Raw genomic sequence first — 15715 nt, forward strand, 5'->3', positions numbered from 1 at the left:
AATTGGGTAACTGTATCAGAAGCTACGGCTTCTTTCTTGAATGGTATGTTACATACATACCTTGTCTGATTGTACAGTCTGAACTAATATAAGGTAGTGTAAGAGTCAGAGTTTCCTTTGTATAATTTTGAAATAGGTTTGAGTTGCGGCGGTAAGACATCCGTAGCACCCTTAAGGGAGATGACATGTAAAAATAATCGGAAACTACCGATATTAGTGTATAATCCATAGTTTTCAGGGTCTTTGAGATTAACACACTGAATGTCGTGTAAGTGTTTAAGTCCACGTTCAGCCTCCATCGGCATGAGGGTCCAGAAGGGGTGAAGAGGAAAATGTACAAAATGAGAAAAGAGAGAAGAATATTGATTCCATAGTTTTTGTGGTCCTAAGCTGATTGGTGATAGTCCCAATGACAGTTGGAATCATGTATATCAGATCTATAGTGCGATGCGTAAATACATAGTTATAACTTACTTTCATTCGTTGCTTGAAAGAATCAACTACTTTCCAGAAAATCTGGTGTGCCACAAGGAAATACTTTGAAGCGAAACAGTAATCTCAAATTAAAACACATAACAATATTACTAAATCTACAAAAGAGTTCGTAAACCATCCGTCAACGTCACAATAAAGAAATGTATAAAAAATCACTTGAAGCAGGTAATACAAATCCTAAAAGTAAATATTAAATAAAGGATCCTAGCAGAACCGGCTAACACAGCTAGTTGTGAATATGTAATTTGGTTGAAATACCTCCAGTAGTTTTCCTGTCATACGTGTACAAATAGAGACATACTGAAAGGATTTGCTTTTTGCGAATTGGACTTAAAACAGTCTGAAAAGTGTATAAAAATGCCAAACGCGGCATTAATTCGCAAAAAGCAAACACAGTTTGAAATTTATATAGACTACACATACAGGATGTTCCGCCAACGGCCATACCATGTTGAATACACCGGTTCTCGTCCGATCACCGAAGTTAAGCAACATTAGGCATGGTCAGTACTTGGATGGGTGACCACTTGGGAACACCACGTGCCGTTGGCTCAAGTACCTTTTAGGAATCTCACGCATATGGGAAGAAATCAGGTGTCGGTCGTTTACGAGTTACCGACTTTCCAACTTTGTACATTATACCTGGCACATCCCACGCCAAGAAGCTGTCACCATGTTCGCGTATCTGCAGGAATACTGCTTTCTGATGAAAGTCCACAAAATATCCGCCTTGCGCCTGAATGCATTCCTGAACACGCCACATCATTCATTTTCGGACGCGTTACAACCCTCCAAACGCTGCACGTATTCGAAGGCGACCTTGTTGCACACGCTGGCTCCAAACACAATCCTAAATAAGAACTATCCCCACATTCTGACTACTATAAAAACGGACGTAGCTGGTGTACTTTCCACCGCATGATTACTTACCATATGTTTTGGAACACGCTGTGTACAGTACATATACATGAAATTTATTGAGTTCAGAAATCAGTACTCCCAAACTGCTCTTCCAACCACTGTGTGCCTGCTTAATCTCACGACCGTGTGCTTCAGCGCCCTCTCGAATACAATACATGCCTTAGTGCTAATTATAACGTGCTAATGGGAGATTTCTGAAGGGGAATTTTCATCTTTATTCATAAACAAACTCCTGCGCGCTGGAAAGACAGTTGAAACACTCTGAAATAAACCTAGTTGTAGCCGATGCGTCAAGTATCTTATATCCTCACCATTAAATAATGGCGCATTGCTCCATTGTATAATATACATCAGAATTTTCTCAGGCGTAAGCAACGGAAAAAATAAATAAAATTATATGACAGAGATTCTGCATAAACTATAGTAAACAGTTTTCAAGGATTTTTTAAGCGTAAAGAGGTGAGTTTGCAACATCATACGCACATTTTGAACATCTGAGTTACCACGCACATATATGTATTAAATTTCTTTTGTTTGTTTGTTTGTTTGTTTGTTTGTTGAAGTACGTTTTCAGTAGTGTTTATTTTGGCACCTTCTGTACTGCCATAATAATTCATCTGTGACGATAGCTACATATTTTTGAACCATAATGTAACTCAGCCGGCACAATTTCTATCCTCGCCACTTCATTCATTCCATTCCGGATCCGGTCGAATGACTGGAAACAGGCTGTGGATATTCATTTTCATTGTAACTCAAACTAACTAACTTTCATTCATATGTGTCGACAATAAATTACTTTCACATTAATAATAATAATAATAATAATAATAATAATAATAATAATAAAATAATAATAATAATAATGTGCAGACATTTTGACTGAACACCATTTAGGCTGCCTCTGTGTCTATTTCGCCGTTCTTTTTTCGCTATTTGCTTTACGTCTCACCGACACAGGTAGGTCTTTCGGCGACGATGGAACAGGAAAGGACTAGGAATGGGAAGGAAGCGGCCGTGGCCTTAATTAAAGTACAGCCCCAGCGTTTGCCTGGTGTGAAAATAGGAAACCACGGAAAACCATCTTCAGGGCTGCCGATAGTAGGGTTCGAACCCACTATCTCTCGGATGCAAGCTCACAGCTGCGCGCCCCTAACCGCACAGCTAACACTCCGGTGGATGAATATTCTTCCTCTTGTTCTTATTATTATGTGCGTATGGACCCAATGGATCACGCAAAGTTCTAACGATTCTGTTTTCTGAGTTGCCAAACAGCTCTCATCCTTTCTCCGTGGATCCTTTTTCGTTCTTCTGTCCACTTTGCTTCAGTCTTCTTTTTCACTTCGTTCTCTGGTTGCACTTTCCATCCATTAATTTTTTTCCTGTAGAGGTTTCTGTCCGCGGTGCCAGTTGAGTTCATATGGGCTTTTTCCAGATCCTTCTTCACTTCCAGTACCCATGGAATATTTTTTAGATGTTCTATGTAGGTGAGAATCTTGTGTGTTAGTCTACTTGCCGGCAGTCTGCGAACGTGTCCATAAAATTTCAGACGTCTTTTGCGGATGTCTGCTGCAATGTTGGAATGCTCTTCTGTCACTTTGCGTGACCTCAGTCTATATCCATCTTGTGTTTTTCGAGGGCCGGGAATTTTCCTCAGGATTCTTCTTTCTTCTTTTCAAATGTTTTCTAGGTCACCTTTCCCATTTAGTGTAAGGGTCTCGCTGGCATATAAGACTTCGGGCTTGATTACTGTATTATAGTGTCTGATCTTTGCATGGCGGGACATGCACTTTTTTTGTACATGTTGTGAACCCTACCGTAGGCTTCCGAAATTTTTGTAGGCGAATTTTCTGGTTAGCCTTTTCGCCTCCCGTTGGTTCAAGTATTTCTCCCAAGTACTTGAAGTGTGGTACTCGGTTGGTTTTTCCATATGTCGTGTTCAAATTTTGGATGTAAAGTTTTGAGCAGAAGAACTTGGTCTTTGCAAAGGAAATTTGTAGGCCAACCTTTCCGGCACATTCACTAACGGTTTAAATTTAACAGCTGTGATTGGTAGTGGTGATTATTGTTTCAAGAGGAAGCACAGCTAGGCAACCATCCTCCACACAACACCAATCAGAGGGAAAAATGGAAGGGACACGACACTTCGAAAAATGAAGATATCGGTCAAAGAAAACAAGGGCCACAAAGGGCGTGAAAATGAGACTCCCTAGCCCTCGCAAACCTAATAGCGTCGGGGTCGGAAAAGAACAAGAGTTGACCAAGAGAGGTCGGATAGGATAGATGAATGTGAGGAGCCTGGCAGAAGTAAGTGGAAGCAATGCCAGGACTCGGCTAAGAGCCCCGTGGTCGCCAACCCACGCTCCAAAGTTCAGAGCCCCTGGGGCCTCTTTTAGTCGCCTCTTACGACAGGCAGGGGATACCGTGGGTGTTATTCTACTGCCCCCACCCACAGGGGGAAAACAGCTGTGACTACATCATCTGTCGGTATGGCAAGGTCATCTGCAAAGTCGAGGCATGATATCTCAGTACCGTCTTTGGGTCGTCCTAGTCGTATGGGGCCCCAGTATCCCATGTCTTTCAATGCCTTCTCTCACTCGCGGATGACTTTGTCTAGGACGAGGATGAAAAGAAGCGCAGATAAGCCGACATCTTGTCGGACGCCAGTTTTAATCGGGAATGGTTCAGAGATCTCCCCAATGAACTTAACTTTGGAGATAGTGTCAGTGAGTGTTGTCTTGATGAGGTTGAGGGTCTTGGAATCAAGCCCCAGTTCCTCAAGAATAACGAAGAGAGACTGTCGATCAACCGAGTCGTACGCTTTCCTGAAATCAACAAAAATGCAGGTGACCGGTTTGTTCCTCAATGCTTTGTATTTAAGAGTTGCCTTCAAGTTGAATATTTGTTCTACACACGAGCGACCAGGGCGGAAGCCTGCTTGATGTTCGCCAATACTTTATTCAAGTTGTTCTTGCGTTCTCTTCAAAAGGCAAGCTGAAACAATTTTGTCACTTGGAGAAGAGAAATGCCCCTGTAATTGTTCACGTCAGTCTTACCTCCCTTTTTGTGTAATGGGTGGATGAGGGCACACTTCCAATCCTGAGGTAATTCTTCCGATTGCCAGATATTTGTAATGATCTGAGTGAGTTCCTTGAGGAAGTTAGGTCCGAGATTTTTCAGAAATTCCGCAATGATGCCATCTTCTCCGGAGGTCCTATTGTTTTTAAGTTTGAGGATGTGGCCGCGGTTTTCTTCCTCTGTCGGTGGTGGAGATTTTGGGAAAGTGTGCCTTGGGGGTTCTTGATGGAATCTTGTGAGGGGCTCTGGACAGTTGAGGAGATCAGCGAAGTAAAGTGCTAGTTCCTGACAATTTTCCTGATTACTGACTGCAAGCTTTCCATCTGATCTTTTGAAAGCCAGGTTTTGAGGAGTATACCCACGGACTTGTCCTCCGATTTCCCTGTAGAAATCTCGTACGTTGTACTTACGAAAGTTATCTTAAATCGAGTCCAGTTGTTGCTTCAAGTGTTTTCTCTTGACCTGCCTGATGATTTTGGCTACTCGTTTTCTGGTTTCATTGAAATATGTTTGGTTTTCTGGTGATTTCTTGCTGTTGTATTTCTGGAATGCTTCTTTTCGTTCCTTCAAGGCACGTTCACATTCAGAATTCCACCAAGGGTGTTTAGTATTCTTTTTCAGGGTAATTTGTTCTCAAGCTTTCTGGATGATTTTGTTGCGGAATTTCTCCCAGGTTCCTGCATGTTCCCCTTCCCACACTTCTTGCAGATTAGTGTTTCCAATCTGTGTCGTGTCAAACTTCGGTATGTGTGACCTCTTATGATGAATTTTCTTCGGGGTGAATTTTACCTTTATTATCACTAGGTAGTGATCGGAATCGACGTTTGTTCCTCGGCGTACCTGTACATCGTGTACGTCTCTCTGCATGGGATGAGAGATGGCAATGTGATCGATTTGAAATTCACCGATCCCTGGAACGGGAGACCTCCAGGTCTTCTGTTTCTGTGGAGATTTTCTCAGAGAAGTTGACATGATTTTAAGATTGTTTTGTTGACACAGTTCAATGAGTCTCAACCCGTTTTTGTTAGCGAATTTGTGAGCAGGGAATTTGCCAACAGTTTTCTGGTGTTCTTTTTCTTTACCACCGAGCTCGATAGCTGCAGTCGCTTAAGTGCGGCCAGTGTCCCGTATTCTGGAGATAGTAGGTTCGAACCCCACTATCGGCAGCCCTGAAAATGGTTTTCCGTGGTTTCCCATTTTCACACCAGGCAAATGCTGGGGCTGTACCTTAATTAAGGCCACGGCCGCTTCCTTCCCACTCCTAGCCCTTCCGTGTTCCATCGTCGCCATAAGACCTATCTGTGTCGGTGCGACGTAAAACAACTAGTTTTTTCTTTACCAATTTGTGCGTTAAAGTCGCCCAGCAAAAGTTTTGTATCCTCTTTTGGAATCTTCGCCATGATTTTCTCAAGTTTAGCCCAGAATGCATCAGTTTTTTGCGGTTCTTTTTTATTGTCCGCGTTAGTGGGTGCATGTACGTTCACTATTGTATATTTCTTGTTAGCACATTGGATTCGCCTTGTCATGAACCGGTTGCTTATGGGAGTGACTTCTTTTATTGAGCCTACTATACTTTTATGTACCATGAAGGCCATTCCTAGTAAGGGAGTTCCCTTACCAACTCTCCTGTCTGTTTTACTCTTGAAGATCCGGTAGTTTCCATAATCATATGTGTCCTCATCAGTGAATCTCGTTTCCTACAGGGCAAGTATCTGGATTTTCTGTTGATTTAGTTCTGTCACAAGATCGTGCAATTTACCAGGCTGGACTAAGGTATTTACATTGAACATGCCAATGTATGTGAAGGTTTTGGGTGTTAGTTTGCCAGAGAACTCCGGCTTTCTCTGTGTTCGCGATTGCCTGGGTTCCCCAGAATTCGAATACCCAGTAGCCGTCTCATGACGGGTGGATTGGTTACCACCTGGGGTAATGCTGATTTTACTCTCACGAATCATCATAGCTTGTAATCAAAGATTGGTCCAGTGTTTCCACCGGGAAATTAGGACCAGGGATTGCTAGTTCCTGGAACGTAACTATACAGCCTTACCTACTAGGTAAACAGACGCTGACCACTTCGCCGCTCGATCCGAGTCAGACGCGAGGTGGATTTTATTTTTTGTTCTTCCGCCCTCTCAGCCATTGAGACATATGTCCTCTTCTGTCATCGAAGCCGTTGACCACAGTTCTAGTTTCCTCAGTTGATCCGCGAGTGCTTATTTGACTACGTCTTATTCACACTTGTCCTGTATATCTACGGGAGACTTCCCCTATAAGCCATTGGGACGCGCCATGTCGGGGTTGAGGGCCCCATCCCAGTGTCTCACGCAGGGTTATGCTTAGTTCGTACTCAGTTCGGAACATAACCCCCGCGTGAGCTGACCAGGTAATAATGTATTATGCTGTCCAATACATATACGTCACATTGCCAGTCTTAAAAATGGCTGACAATAGTGGCCGGCAGTGTGACCTCGGCAACGCTGATAGTAAAAGGAATATAGCATATCTTATTCGTGGTTTCTATGGAATTGATGACAAAGGAAACAAAATGAGTGCAATTATGTCAACTCTAGATCGTGTTATCTATGGAATTATTGTCGTATTTTCCAAGATGGCGGACATTTACGGCATGAAATTCATATTAAAAATATTAATCAAAAACCCTGTTATACAACAACAAAATCAGAAGGTAACACTCACTCACTTATAACACCACAAGTAGAACCACTATTATTCCTCGGAAGCCATAAAAGAAGTACAGTTCTTCTGTATAAGCCGACGAATGACGCAGCACCATTACACATGATCTAAACCACTGGACACGGATTATTATTATTATTATTATTATTATTATTATTATTATTATTATTATTATTATTATTATTATTATTATTATTATTATTATTATTATTATTATTATTATTTGCATATATTCATATGCAGGTATTGATGCGTGTCACTGTAGGTAGCAGTTGGATAGATTTTTCGGATAAGCTGGCTGGCTCGAAGAGTTATAAATGTAGCAATATGAGTAAGTCTCTGCATAGGGACTTGGAAGAAACTAATAAACTTCAGCTGAGTGCAACTGAATGGTATGATGTTATGACAAGCATGGAAATGGAACGTGGGCCTCGCTTATGGAAGTAAGAAGAGAAATGAAAATTCGAGGAGAGATATTGGGTAGAGCAATCGATATGTAAGCGTGGATGCGTGCAGTGTGTCATCTGGTAGCTGACATCGGACTGCGAGAGATTGGGTGAAGTGTGCAGAGTAGGATTTTATGAGCAGCTCTAATATGAAAGGCCATAGCCTCCGAGCATTTTGTTATAAGTTTGTATCATTATAAATACAATAATACCACAATCATGGACACCCTCAGAGGATGATACTCTCCCGGTTTCTAATAACTTCTCGAAACTAACTCAAATCGGCCGATAAGTGGTTTGCCACAGAGATTTTTTTATTATTTTTGTGAATTAGAATTAGTTTACCTACGCACGTGAATGTTGAAATTGTAGCTCTAGAGGTTTCTAGAGAAGGTTGTCGTTTGGACTGAGGAAATGAGAAAGGATCATCCACAAAATGAAGATTTAAGAGGAAAAGAAGAAGAAAGGGAAGAAGAGCAGTTGAAATCAACGTAGTCCATACGAGCTCCCATGAACCAGAAAAGATAAAAATGACTTCCAGCGATATGCATAGATCTCTTAGTATAACATGTTCCTTTAATGAATTCATATCGAAAACACTTGCATTTTATTCAAATTTGCGTTTAATAGGCCTATTGCAGCCCTAAGAGAGGTGGAGGAAGCTGCTAGAACTTGAACTCATTGTACCTGGGTTTTTTTTGTTTTGTTTGCTAGTTGCTTTACGTCGCACCGACACAGATAGGTCTTATGGCGACGATGGGACAGGAAAGGCATAGGAATGGGAAGGAAGCGGCCGTGGCCTTAATTAAGGAACAGCCCCAGTATTTGCCTGGTGTGGAAATGGGAAACCACGGAAAACCATCTTCAGGGCTGCCGACAGTGGGGTTTGAACCCACTATATCCCGGATGCAAGCTCACAGCTGCGCGCTCCTAACCTCACGGCCAACTCACCCGGTGGGGATTATGTTGTGGTAGACCTTCGTTGTTCTTGGACCTTCCGCACGACCATCACGTTCGGTGCGACTGATTTTACTTGACCTTTATCGAAACTTGCGTGTGGCTCATAGAAAAAATCTATATATCCTCCCGCAGGAAGATGTTCATTGCCACGAAGTGCGACGCTACAGATTCCTCTCATTTCAAATAATTCACAGCGACAGAAGTAACCCGGTGTCCCATCATATTGCGGTCAGATACTCGGTCCATCGTGGGGGGGGGGGGGAGGGTACCACTGCACCACCGCACTGACCCCTATATTTTTTCTTAATTTTCAAAGAAGTCCTGTGAGTCTTGACACGCATACTTCATACTATCACCCTGCAGATGCTAGGATCAGATTATGCCATGTTAACCATCATTTATTCAGTCATAGTATTCAAAATGTCACTGTTGCAGGATTCCGTGTAGCGCGAGCCCAGTTACCTTACTTGGATTTTCGACCTTCTTTCCGCATTTGTGCGGCATTTGCCCTCCCATGAACATAAATTTTCATTCCCCTACATGTCTTGTTAAAAAACTTTCATCTTATTCACATTGCACTTAGTTGTTTAATGGAACAGCTGAAGTAAAACAGTAATGAACGCTAATACCTATTTTTCATTCTAACCATATAATGTTAGTTATCATTCCACTAAATATTTTTATGAGGTTGGCAGATGCAGAGTGGGTCTCGGCCCACAAGTGGCCACGGCTGGTCCGTGGTCCGACAGCTCTGCACTCTGACCGGTCAACTGAGCAGAGGAGGGGTGGCCACACGGCTCTACCGTGGACCTACGCCGCTGTATTCGGGAGACATAGAGGGGCTGGTCTCCACCATCCGCTGTCCTGAGAATGGTTTGCCGTGATTTTCCATTCTCCTGCACTAAAGCGGGACAGTTCCTAGTATAGTCCACGGCCGCCAACCTTCTCATCTTCTCCTCACATCTCCTTCTCCGATACAAATCTCCTGTCCTGAGAGACGGCGTCACCGTCTAGGAGGCCCGCCTCCCCATTCAGGGAAGGAATGAAAACATTTAGTAGTAGTAGTAGTAGTAGTAATATTAGTAGTAGTATTTTTATGAACGCCGAGGTCCGAAATTTTATACCATTGGAGTTCTTTTACGTGCCAGTAAATCTACCTACATGAGGCTGACGTATTTGAACACCTTCAAATACCACCAGACTGAGCCGGGATCGAACCTGCCAGCTTGAGCTCAGAAGGTCAGCGCTCTACCGACTGAGCTATTCAGCCCGGCATTTTTTCCGTTCTACAGGGATAAAATAATTACCACTGCTGAACCATGATCCAGAATGATATATCGAATGTGGATATGAAATCGTGTAGGAACATATAGACAGAAGTGATCAGAGTGATACAGACCAATCTTGATGATGATGATGATGATGATGATGATGATGATGATGATTATGATTATTATTATTATTATTATTATTATTATTATTATTATTATTATTATTATTATTATTATTATTTTCAAAGGGCCTAAAATTGAGATCATGGGCCCTAGATCCATCTTGTGCTTTATGTTGATTGTTCACATTGCTGTTTTTTCTAAGTAATTTTGTAATTTATAAGAATATGTTCTCCCAGAACAACATTACTTCTTGTATTTTTAGAAATGAGTGGCTTGAGCAAAAATTAAACTATTGAGAAAATTGCAGGTTCTTAGATTTATAATTCAGAGGGTAGTTTAGTGTTTGAATGACAACCTGTTTCTATTATTATACATTATAGAGTTTGTGTTTTAATAGTTGGTTTAGAATGTTTAATTCCAATAAGTAAAAAAAAAAAAAAAAAAAAAAAAAAAAAGAAAGAAAGACTGATTAAGGTAAAGTAAATATAATATTGAGTGAACTAGTAATATTAGTAAAACCTCTATTTCATTCTCAAAAAACTAAAAATAAAATTTAAACAACTTTCCTGATACGACACTGAGTGCGACGTGCCCGCTTGTGTTATTCCAAATGGCGCGCGCGGCGATTGCCGAAGACTAGACATACTGTAGTGAGGTAAGGGTTATTCTGCCCGAAGGCAGGTCCGAACCTCCGCAGAGGTGTTCCTGAGCCGGAGTTTACATGCGGTAGGGTGGCCAGTTCCCTTCCGCTCCTCCATTCCCTTACCCCCCACAAACAGCGCGTGGCAACCCATCCAACTCCTGACCACGCCCAATGTTGCTTAACTTCGGAGATCTCACGAGATCCGGTGTTTCAACACGGCTACGGCCGTTGGCTGCTGTAGTGGAACAAAAAATATTTTGCTTTCTTCCATCGATCCTTCTTCATTACAGACTGTTATGCCTTTCAGCGTTCAGTCTGCAAGCCTCTGAGAATTTAATAAGCGCCGCCACAATCCTCTATTTGTAACTAGTTCTGTGGCCTCATTTAGTTCTATACCTCTTATATTTAAATCGTTAGAAACTGAGCCTAATCACTGTTCTGTTGGTCTACCTGTACTCCTCTTACCCTCCATAAAAGAGTACATTATTCTCCTGGGTAACCTATCCTCCTCTATTCGCCTCACATGACCCGACCACCGAAGCCGGTTTATGCGTACAGCTGCGTCTATCGATTTAATTCCTAACTTAACTTTTATCTCCACATTCCAATCACTTTCCTGCCATTGTTCCCACCTTTTTGTACCAGCAATCATTCTCGTTACTTTCATGTCTGTTACTTCTAACTTAAAATACGATATCCTGAGTCCACCCAGCTTTCGCTCCCGTAAAGCAAATTTGGTCTGAAAACAGACCGATATAAAGATAGTTTCGTCCGGGAGCTGACTTCCTTCTAACAGAATACCGTTGGACGCAACTGCGAGCTCACTGCATTAGCTTTACTGCACCTTGTTTCAATCTCACTTACAATGGGGAGAGAGGGGGAATTGCACGCACCTAAGGTACTATACTGGATCCAACATTTCTACAATACTTCAGTATGATAGGAAATCTAGTAAAGAATACGGAGTGTGGAATACAAGTACATAAGTAGTGAAGTTCCCGAGTGTTCTATTAAGATATACAAATTGGTTTTGCGTACCATTACCCACCCATGTGGGGCAGTGGCACGCATGTATTTCTTTCGCAACAGAAGAGACAAACATCGTTGGCGGTATTCCTCCGTGGCAACCCAGACACCACTTCTTCCGTGTAATCATCATTATCATCATCTTGACAAAGTTCATCATCACATATTTCATCTGACGAACTGTCGTTGTCTTGGAAAAGTACATTCTTTTTCTTCTTCATATTCGTGAATTTGTAACTCGAGCCTTTCTTCACAATATGTATAATCGTTTCTTTCTTTTCTTTTCCAACTCCTCTAATACTGATTTTCTGGTTGTGGCTGTCAAAATTTCAGAGTGCTGCTTAGGCCTAGCCCTTTGTACTTTCGCACAAAATGTTAATGCTCTGATAGGGATAAGAGAGGAATTGATATAGCAACAATTCCGTTTTCCTTGCAGAAATTAAAGGAGGAAAGTGATGTATGACTCGAAAAGATTAATTGGATTCCTCACTGATGATGGCGTGTGTGCAGCGAAATGCCTGAGCCACGTCAGGAACAAGTCCTGATTCATCCATCTTGACTTGGAGCACACGTAAATGCTTCCTGGAGGGCCTCCACGTGTTATTGCAGTGGACATCCTCACACCACGATATATAGTATAAACATGGGTGGTATGTAATTACCCGTAGGATTCATGGCGAAACATACAGTGTTAAGCTGGTCGCTGTCCCTACTTGCTTTTGACCTTCGCGAACAATTATTGGAGGTGGCTTCTGGACGGCCGAAATGCTGATTTAGTCAATGTTATAAATACGTGACGGAGGAAACATACGTTTTTCACTGACTGTCAAGGGAATGATATAGTATGTCAACTTCTGCTTCATTAAATGATAAAATTCTGCTTACGCTAGTTGCTTCGTGCATCTGCAGACTGAGTTCTGGGTTTCTTGTCGAGAAACCTTGCGGCAAGTCCTTGCAGTCAGCTAATTTAGTAGTGTTGTTAAAATTGTTAGAAAGATTGTTCCTGACCGCAAATTCATTGGCAACACGACGTAGTTTAATCATCGTCATGCCGTAAAATAGCCTAGCCAACTGAAGAAGGTGAGAACAGAATTGTACGCACCGAAGGGGTAATGAGACGCAGAGCGCGTACGATTACCCCTCTAGACACCTTCACACCTTCTGTCCTCCCATTTTATAACCGATGAAGGAAAAATGGAAATCACGTGTGTATCACAACATATCGCATTTCACATTGAGAAAACTGAAGACTTTCGAGAAAAAAGTGGACAGTTTAGTATGTACCTTAATATAAATTCAACCCTTCTGATGTAAGATGATGTAACAAAACAACCTATTTCTGCTCAGCAGCAAAAACATACGCAACTCAGGCTGACATTCTGCTGGCATCAACGTAATGGTGACTCCCCATTAGATTGAAGCAGTTTACAGAATGCTTGCTACCATGGGAGGAGATTTAGAGGGGTGCGTCCCATTACCCGACGCGTCCCATTGCTCCTCTCTCCCCTACTACTATCTTGGGAGAACATACAATCAAAATACTTGAAATTATCTACCTGTTACAGCGTTTTATCCCAAATCTGACATTTTTTCTTTTATAAAACATATTATGATATTCTAAATAACTCAGGTTTAGCATTAGAGAGGGCATTCATGTGACCGGTTTGTTGTGATAGATGTTGCATGTATGTGTCCCATCAATCCTCAGTCTGGCAGAGCAATGGATCTAGACTCAACCACAATATTCGAGAGAGATTTGAACCAGACTGGCGTAGTGGATAAGATTGATTATTGAAGCAATCGTGTAGTGAATGGGGCCATCGAATAGGAAGATGTGAGGAAGATTATTTGAATGTAACGACAATCTTGAGTAGTTTCGACGTCTTGATGTTTCTGATTACATTCCTTCAGTATGGTATTACTTTGATGTATATTTTATGAGCGCAAGGGCTCATAAATGTGCTCCTCTACAAGGTGTAATTGAATTCCTTTCGCACAATTTGAGGACTTGTTGGGGAGATCTAGTAGATAACATTTTGAATAGGAACGTATGTCCGGGAAACGTACCATTACAAGAAAAACAAAACCACCACGCTTTTAAATGACCAATTATATGATGTATAAGGACGCCGGGGTTTATGCAAACAGTGACCCATTGTTGAAGAGCCTTTCTCAGTGAATAAAGTATCTTCACACTTCCTGGCCATTTTCCCAATTACCTTCGGTCGGCACTAATGTAGATTAACCCCGGTATTATGACTGTATGCCCTTGTGACGCCAACCCTATGTGCAGGGATATTTTCACAATGAATTGCTTGTTTCTGTGGAGAACATTAGTGTAGTCTGTTGTATGTAAATGAAGATGTGTATTAAACACCCAGCTCTCGAACTGGAGAAATTAACCAAACGCGGCTAACATCTCTGGCCCGACCCGAAATTGAGCCCAGGTCGCTGTGCATAGAAAGCTACTACACTGACCGTCTAACCAAAGGGCAATGAATAAGGCATCATTACTGAACAAATATAGTTGTTGGAATTGACCGTTTACGTAACCAGTTGGAGAAGCAAATACGTTGAGTTAAGGCACCGGCAGGCAATTGTAGATCTACCTTCAATGTCAGTGGTCATGATATATGCCGATGTGCATTGCATTATGACCAACCCGACCCGGAAAAATTTAGCGCGCTTATATCCGAGAGAGTAACACGTAACATGCTGTTACCATGTTATATAAAGGGCAGGTCTACAGGTTTGCTGTTAGTAGTGGCTCTGGCGTCAGAATGGGAAAAGCGGCCGATCTCTCCCGCTTGATAAAGAGCAAATTGTGATGGTACGGCGCCTTGACACCAGCATTTCTGAAACGCTGCGGCTTGTGGACTGCTTTTCTGTCGGTGTTGTAACAACGTATCGAAAATGGTGCAGTGATGGACAAACAACGACGCATCATCCAACCATGTGTCGAAAGCGGTACATTGCCGCCAAAGGCCAACGGAGGCTGTCGCGCATTGGTTGGAGCGACTGCGGCGCCATAGTTTGAGAAATCGCTAACAGGTACAGCGGTGATGACCAGGCCTATGTTTCTCAGCACACGGTTCATCGAAAACTGCTGCACAAGGGATGCGGAATCTACGACCCACTCGTTCCCCAAGGCTGACTACATTCTACCGAAACCAGCGTATGAGGTGGGCACAAGAACATTGCCGATGGACTGTGGATGATTGGATCCGATTAACCGAGATTCCTGGTATGTCGCGTCGATGATGGAGGACGTATACGTCGATTTCCATCGGAGGCTATGGCACGTGGGTACACAGTCAAGCGGAGACAGGCTGGTGGAGGAGGTGTTTTCATGGGGCACACTGAGGCCCATTATTCCGGTACACCAATCCCTAACAGCTATCCGGTATTTGGACGTTATTGGGAACAGAGTCCACCCGTTCATGTCAGCAGTGTTCCCTGATGGTAACGCCCAATTCTATCAGGACAATGAACCATACCACACTGCCAGGATTGTGAACATGCTAGTAAATTTGCTCTAATACCGTGGCCCCCCAAATATCCCCAGTGTGAACCCCACCTTCGACTTGGAGAAGTGGGTTCGTGCTACATCACCACCGTCCAGCAGTATATGCCAACTGGAGGATCTGCTGTTATGCTTGTCGTACCAAATACCCCACGATGCCTTCCGTTACCTCGTAGTATCGATGTCTCGTCGGTGGCCGCAGTTCTTTGGGCAAAATGAGGTCCTGGATCATATTAGCCAGGTGGTTAACAAGTAATGACTCAACAATGTACATTTTCGTCATTGAGGACTTTCTGATGTAGAATATGTCTATAGTTTCAGAACCGTACTTGGGCTGGTGAGAGTTAAAAAGACATAAACATGTTAAAATTTAAATTATTTCTAGCCAACACGTGCAACGACGGTGTTCAATATCCCATTTTAAAACGGAAGGTCCAATGTACCTAGCAACAATGAACTAATCTCAGTATTATGAAGAGATTTTTGTTAATTTTGTACATAATACCAAGGGATGCTAACCACAACTAATGAG

General features: G+C 42.4%; 1 protein-coding gene and 1 non-coding gene across 2 annotated transcripts in view; both read left to right on the forward strand.

Moving 5' to 3' along the window:
- The window catches only part of LOC136874660 (alkaline phosphatase), a 744425-nt gene that overhangs the window by 42468 nt on the left and 686242 nt on the right, over nucleotides 1–15715 (forward strand). The window lies entirely within an intron of this gene.
- On the forward strand, nucleotides 929–1047 carry LOC136875187 (5S ribosomal RNA). The gene has a single exon (XR_010860415.2). It is a non-coding gene; the product is annotated as a 5S ribosomal RNA (ribosomal RNA).

This window comes from Anabrus simplex, chromosome 5 (assembly GCF_040414725.1).
Source record: "Anabrus simplex isolate iqAnaSimp1 chromosome 5, ASM4041472v1, whole genome shotgun sequence".
In the NCBI taxonomy this organism is placed as follows: Eukaryota; Metazoa; Arthropoda; class Insecta; order Orthoptera; family Tettigoniidae; genus Anabrus; species Anabrus simplex.